Source organism: Amphibalanus amphitrite, unplaced genomic scaffold (genome assembly GCF_019059575.1).
Source record: "Amphibalanus amphitrite isolate SeventyFive unplaced genomic scaffold, NRLGWU_Aamphi_draft 001753F_arrow, whole genome shotgun sequence".
Lineage (NCBI taxonomy): Eukaryota > Metazoa > Arthropoda > Thecostraca > Balanomorpha > Balanidae > Amphibalanus > Amphibalanus amphitrite.
Genome location: NW_024883246.1, coordinates 104,227 through 111,223, shown reverse-complemented (window position 1 = coordinate 111,223; position 6,997 = coordinate 104,227). Strand labels below are relative to the sequence as shown.

The following is a 6,997-nucleotide window of genomic DNA, read 5'->3' as shown; positions in this document are numbered from 1 at the left end:
TGATAAGCAAGCACTAGGCAAAATTGTGGTATCACCATAATTAACTAATAAAATTAATGAATAAATGACACCTTCGATAAATGCCCCACCAGAATACGAAAGCCCACAAAGTAAGCATTCTAAAAATGCATATTAGTCACAAGTCAGTGATGGCTTATGCTACTTTTGACGCGATTGTTTTCGTTATCGGTCGATATAACATACACTTTTACTATATTTCAATGCTTACAACTCAGTCAAATTTGAATATTACGTTAATGCCCCAGTAGATAATCAAACAGCAATTAATTGCTGTTCGAATGATGGTACCCATACCCCCATTGCGCCTAGCCTAAGCTACTTTTACCCCGTGTCTTCATTGCCAATCACTGGGTGCAATAGCGGTCTCAGGCCTTGTCCGGGCAAAAATGATTTTTAAGGTGAGGGGACAAACGCTAAAGCTATGTCTTTCAAATGTGGCTACTTAAGCGTTTCAAGGTAAGAGTAAAATTGGAGAACTTCACTTACCTGAACATAATTTACTTAATCTTAAAAATTGACTACCTAATCAAAGTATCAGTAGGCATGATCCAAACATGTAGGTACCTAGGGATGGCGGCGATGGGAGATACCTGTCAGGGTGCGGGCCAGTTATTTTCATGTTCAATCTCTTCATATTGACGCAATCAACGTCGCGTAAATATAGAATGTATATTCTTCGCAAGTAGCATATCAATACATTTATCACAAATCTAATGCAGTCACACATAAACACATTTTGACACGCACGCTCACGCACCAGATTCTGATGCGCCAACATTTTGATAGGTGCACATTCGCTCGCAATTCAAGTCACATAACAATTTTTAGCTGCCTTCAACAGTCGCCGGCCGTCCTGCGTCAAGGCATGTCGCATTCCGTCCTGTTTTTTTAACAGGTTGTTGGGTAAACACTTGCATAGATTCTGCCCGCCCAGTAGTTAAATCACAAACATGAAATAACTGAATACTGAATAACTGAATATTTTCATTAAGTTCGCAACCTCGTGGCGAAGTTAATCGAGATCACGACTTATCGTCCGATAGGTTCATGACTTTTACACACTTTTAGAAGTAGCAGTCGCAGCTGCATCCCGCTTTGGAGGCCGAGGAAATCCATGGCAGGAGGGTAAAAACAAGAACAATATGATTTTGTGACGGCCGGCTTTATCTACATTACTGAACTCCACTTTTCGTCCCGAACAGTGATTTTTCCTCGCCATGCTATTTTACTCTGAATGAACTCGTGACTCGAGGTTTAGGAATTTCGCGCCGATTGAAGTTCGTCGGAAGCACGGAGGACGTTTCTTTGTCTAGGACGAGTGGTACGCGTGCCTCCATTGCGTGTAGCCCCACTGCGTTTCCAGCTGGCAAATCTCGGTGCTGACGATGTCCTTTAGGTCCACTAAACGTTGATGCACGTAGGTGTCGCACTCATCTGGAAAGAAAAGCCAAATTGTCACAAAAACATTTTCTTCAGTGTCACTGTCATTCACCAGAAGGCTCATATTTAAAACCCCTTAGCCCTAGGTAAATAGATATTATGAGGAATTTCGGTCCCCACCAGTGAAACTTCACATTCATGCGTGAGCAGCCTGATGGTAATATTCTAATTTGTAAAACAATAAATACAAACTGATAACTGACACTGCCACTACTATGAATCAGCCCAGAAAAAAGAGCATATTACCTAGGTACTTGACAAATGGGATACCAATTTCAAAGAAAGTAAGTCAATTTTTCAAAGCAGCCTAAATAAATATATGCAGGTTAGACTTAGAAAAATATGCCTACTATCTGAGGAGTTAACAAGCAGCCGTTTAATGAAGTGGGTTGCAGACTGCAGAGCCACCACAACCTTGAAACTGCACATGAGTGACACATGTTCTGATTTCAGCAGCATGTTGTAATGACATTGGGTGGTAATGGCATACTAATAAATTTAGTAGGCACTACTTGTTACATCAATGTTAAATAGGGAAGATCAATACATACTTGGGAAGCTGATGTCAAAGGTAGTTATGAAAGATCACTTCAAACAAGTTATGAAAATGTTGTGAAAGGGTTCCAAATAATTTACAAAAGGGCAGTGTCGAATGACTGCAGTGTCACAAAATCATATTAATGCTTGGGTGTTAGAGGGGAAAATTCCTCTCCAAAAAGGGATGAGGGTGGTATATTCTTGATAAGGTTAGCCCTGCCCCCCCCCCCCCCAAAAAAAAAAATAAAGAACAGAAGAAGGAAAAATTGCACACTTCTCTGTACAATGGTAGAATCTGATGCGATCATGCAAGTAGATGCTCTTTCATGAGTAGTAAATTGCTCTTGAAAGTTGGAGGTAGGAGTGGAAAATTATTTTCATTTGGATGTCTTGTTCCACCCAAATTGACAAATTTTGGGACACTGCGAATGAGTTATGAAAATTTTGCCAAAGGGTTCCAACAAGTTAACAAAAGTGTTGTTTGAAATGAGTTATGTAAAGGCTGTGAAAGAGTTATGAAGAATTTGCAAAAGGGTTCCTTCAAAAGAGTTACGAAAAGGTTCCGAAAGAGTTACAATGAGTTAATGAAGAGATTTTATGAATGAGATATGAAAAAGTTGTCAGAGGGTCACAAATAATCTATGAGAATTTTGCTTTGAATGAATTATGAAAGGGCTGTGAAAGGGTTACAATAAGTTAATGAAAAGCCTCTTTCGAATGAGTCAGGAAAATGTCGTGAAAGGGTTGCAAATAATTTACGAAAGGGTTATTTTGAATGAGCTATGAAAATATTGCACATAGTTAAAAATAAATTATGAAGGGTTACTCTGAATAAACTAATAAAAGGCTGAGAAAGGGTTACCATGAGTTTACGAAAGGGTTGTTTCGAATAAGTTATAAAAAGGCTGCGAAAGGGTTACGAAGGGCTTGCGTAAAGGCTTAGTGAAAGGGTTGTGACCTAACAAGTTGCGAAAAAATAACAGCAGCTTTAGGAAAAGAATATGAATGGATAAAGAAGTAACAAATTTTGTTGCAACAAGTGAGGAACGATGTCACACCAATGGGGCTATAATTCAAATTATACTCAGAAATAAAAAGCATCTCAGTCTAGTCCATGAAGACTGAAGAGCAGGCTGCACTTAATTGGTGGCTTACCTCGACATCACTGGCCGACTCACCCCTTCCACTACATTGATCGGGCGATTAGACACCTTTTTCAAATAACGGAAACCCAGAAGAAACGTTTGAACCGCTGAAAATGCCGAGAAATTGGCGGCAATATACAGGGAGGACACACTGCGCAACAAATGTCTCATAAGCGCATGGAACGTATGCAGTTTCCAAAGCTCTTGATAATATCAAGAACATGTTTTTTTTTCTTCTAATCCCCATCTGGCCAAATGTCCGCCTTTACACGGGGCCTGCACCCTAACGGTGAGGCACAGCGTGGCAAATTTCGTCGTCCCCTGTTCATAATGTTAAAGGGACCCTCCCACCTTAACATTAGATTTGAGTTGAGATAGCCAAAATGGGGTCCCTGGCTCACAATTACCGGTTTCGGCACTCACAACATCGAGAAATGCTTTAACTCGGAAATATTGAATTTCAAAATTGCAGCATTTTGATTCAGAGGGGCTAATGCATAGGAATACCCCTCTGAATGTGTGACGTCAGCGCAGATATCTAACGATTTTTAAATGTTTGACTAAAACGTTTTGTAGCACGCGGTGGTATATACAGATACAGATAATATATTCATGACAAATCCATGGTGCATGGTTTTTCATTGGCACACGTCAAACATTTACAACACAAGTAAAAGACCAGGCATAAAAAGCAGCACTCAACCACTCGACCTGAGCTAACCATGCGCCTCACACTGTTCTTTCAATAGATGCTTTTTGAGCTGGCGCCGAAAGTTTCGCACGGTGACGTCAAACGGCAGAGAGTCGTACTCACGCACTGCGCTATAACAGAGCCGCCGGCGACCGGCTTCCGTGCGGATTCTCGGCAGCGCGTGGTCGGCAGCTCTGCGCGTCTCGTACGAGTGACGCAGGGTGTCACCGATGGTTTGTGCGATCGCTTCCGGCTTTCCAGTCGTAGTGACCCTGTGCACCAAACTGATGCGATGGTACTTAGCAAGGTTGGGGGCATTCAACCACTCCAAGTCGCACAGAACGTCACTGATGTGGTCGTATTTACGACGGCCGCTAATAACTCGAGCACCGAAGTTCAGCAGTTTCTGCACACGATGAATCTGAGTAGCGGTGCACGTACCGTATAGCGAGAAGCAATATCTGATAACGGAGTTCACGAGCGCTTCTACTACCACAGGCAGAGAGGCCTTCGGTATAACGTGCTTGGCGTGCATCAGACCGATTAGGACACCAGTACACTTAGCTGTCACATAATCGATGTGCGACCTGAAGCTGAGATGATTGTCCATGACCACTCCGAGATTTTTGACAACTCTAGAGTCCGGAATAACAGCACCCATGGCAGTCAGTGTGACAGGCGGCAGTCCTCGCAGCATAGCGGGGGTTCCTAGTACAAGGACCTGCGTCTTAGCGGTGTTTAGCTTCATAGTGTTTGCGCAGAACCACTGGAAGAGACACTCTAGCGCCTGCTCCATGCGTTGGATGACCTGTGCCAAGTCACGCTTTTTACCGCTCACAAGAAGTTGAGTATCGTCTGCAAATTGCACGATTGTGACACCGTCAGGCAGGTACAGACACATTTCGTTTGCAAACACCGAATACAACATACAACTTAACGATCCGCCTTGGAACACGCCAATTGTGTTTGACTTGACACTCGACCGCACGTATCCACCGTCACCACTGGCCATCTGCACCTGCTGAGTGTGTCCGCTTAGGTAGTTGCCGAACCACTCGGTATCTACCCCATACAGTGCGAGCTTATCCAGCAGTCTCCCGTGCGGCACAACGTCAAAACATTTGGAGAGGTCCAACAGCACCAGGATCGACACCTCTCCAGCGTCCATCGCCTCCAGCGCACGGTCGGTGATGACGCTGAGTGCCGTCTCGGTGCTGCGGCCGCTGCGGTAGCCATGTTGGGTGGTTGACAGGAGCTGGTTGGCCTCCAAGTACTGCACCAGCTGGCGCTGGACGACCCGCTCAACAACCTTCATTATCGCCGGCAGGATGGAGATCGGGCGAGTGTTTGCTGGCTCCGATGGTCCTTGTCCTTTTGGGATTGGCGTTACCATTGCATGTTTCCAGGGGCCGGGCACGTTGCTGGTCGTCAGGCTGGAGTTGACTATGTCCAACAGGACGTGACCCATGCCCCAAAAGAAGGTGCGGAACATGCTGACGCTGATCCCGTCGTTGCCTGTTGAAGTTGACGGCTTCATGTGTAGCAGGAGCAGGCCGAGCGTGTCCATGTCGATCGGTTGCGGTCTGAACCGGCTCGTCGTGACACGCGGCAGTCTGACCGGCACTGGTACCGTGGGCGGGGGGACGCTGGCAGCTGTGATTGGCCCTATGCTCACATAATAGTCGTTTAGCGCGTCGGGCGTGGCGCTGGGAACCGCAGCCTCTTTCTTGCTGCCGATGATGGGCCGTAGTACCCGCCAGACTTTGCTAGGCCCTGCTTTGGCCAGTTCCCGGTTGATGTGGGCCTGCTGGTCTTTCCGGACAGCCGCGCGGCACAGACGGTTCAGCTCCTTATAGTTCTCACGGTCGCCACCAGGGCGCAGGGCCTGTCTCCGTCGCGCCATCAGGTCTCTGGTAGGTGCCGAGACCAACAGGCTCCCAGGAGGTCGCTGCTGCACCCTCGTAACGGGTGCCACTGTGTCCAGCTGCCCGAGGAAGATGTCGCAGAACGACTCCCACTTGCTGGCTGTCAGCTGTGTCCGGAACACTGGGCTCCAGTCGATGTTGTTCAGCTGCCGGTTGAAGCTGTCGGCGTCGATCCGGCCGAGTCGCCGGCGCTGTGTGACCGGGCCGGCCACCCTGGTCCTGCCGGTGCACTGCAGCACAGCTCGGGTGTAATCGTGCGGGGTGCCATAGTGGCAGCGCGTGACGCCAGCGCGCAGCAGGTAGTCAGGGCGGCTGACAGCCACGATATCCAGCAGCGAGCCGGCCGGTCGGTAGGTCGGGTGCCGGTTGTTGCTGATTGTCAGTCCGTATGTTGTCAGAAGTTGGCGGAGTCGCTGTCCAGGAGAGTCGGCTGCACACTTGAGCTGACAGCAGTTCAAATCACCAGCGATCACCAGTGTAGCACCAGCGTGGGTGGCTAGCATGTGCTGAACCTGCCCCTCAAAGTCGTCTAAGTCCGCAGTGACCTGGGCTGAAGTGTTCGTTGGCACACGGTATACTGAGGCGAAGACCATGCCTCGACACTTCCCGACATATACCTTAGCCCATAGCACTTCAAGATTCGAGTTTAGTACACCAGTCACAGGAGTTTTTAAAATCTCAACACGGTACACGTCACGAACCAGGAGCGCCACACCACCGCGTCCCTTGGCTAGTCCGCGAGTGTCGGGACGGTCACACCTGTACAGCCGGTAACCGTCTATATTCAGAAGTCTATTCGGTACGCTAGGCGTCAGCCAGATCTCACACAATGCTAACACATCGTACTGGTAGTCAGGAAGGTCGGTCTGTAGGTCTGCGATCTTGGGCTTGAGTGACTGGACGTTGAGCTGTCCGATCAGCAGGCGGTCCGCCGTGTTGTCTCCGTGCCGACGCCAGTCCTTTCCCCCTCTCCTGCGGCGGGGCCGGGCTCGCTTCCTTCCCCCACGCCGGTTCCGAGCGCTGACCGGTGTAGAGTCAGCCGCCGCTCCGCGCCCGGGCGGCGGCCGGCGGGCCAGGCTGGGCGGCGGCGGCGCGGCGCCGGTGATCAGCTGACCTACGGTGGGAGGCAGAGTGTGGGAGCGGTCCGGAGGATCGGGCCGGAGCTGGCCCATCACTCCCACTCTGTCCCGGTCAATCTCGGCGGCCGACGCCTCAGGCGACATGTCAAGGTCACGCGC

At 48.6% G+C, this 6,997-nt stretch overlaps 1 long non-coding RNA gene across 1 annotated transcript; it reads right to left on the bottom strand.

The window, feature by feature from the left end:
• Window positions 1–1,339: 1,339 nt before the first annotated feature.
• Window positions 1,340–3,368, bottom strand: LOC122374993. The gene is made up of 2 exons (XR_006255316.1): window positions 3,154–3,368; window positions 1,340–1,455 (listed from the first exon to the last, which is right to left on the bottom strand). It is a non-coding gene; the product is annotated as an uncharacterized LOC122374993 (long non-coding RNA).
• Window positions 3,369–6,997: the final 3,629 nt, after the last annotated feature.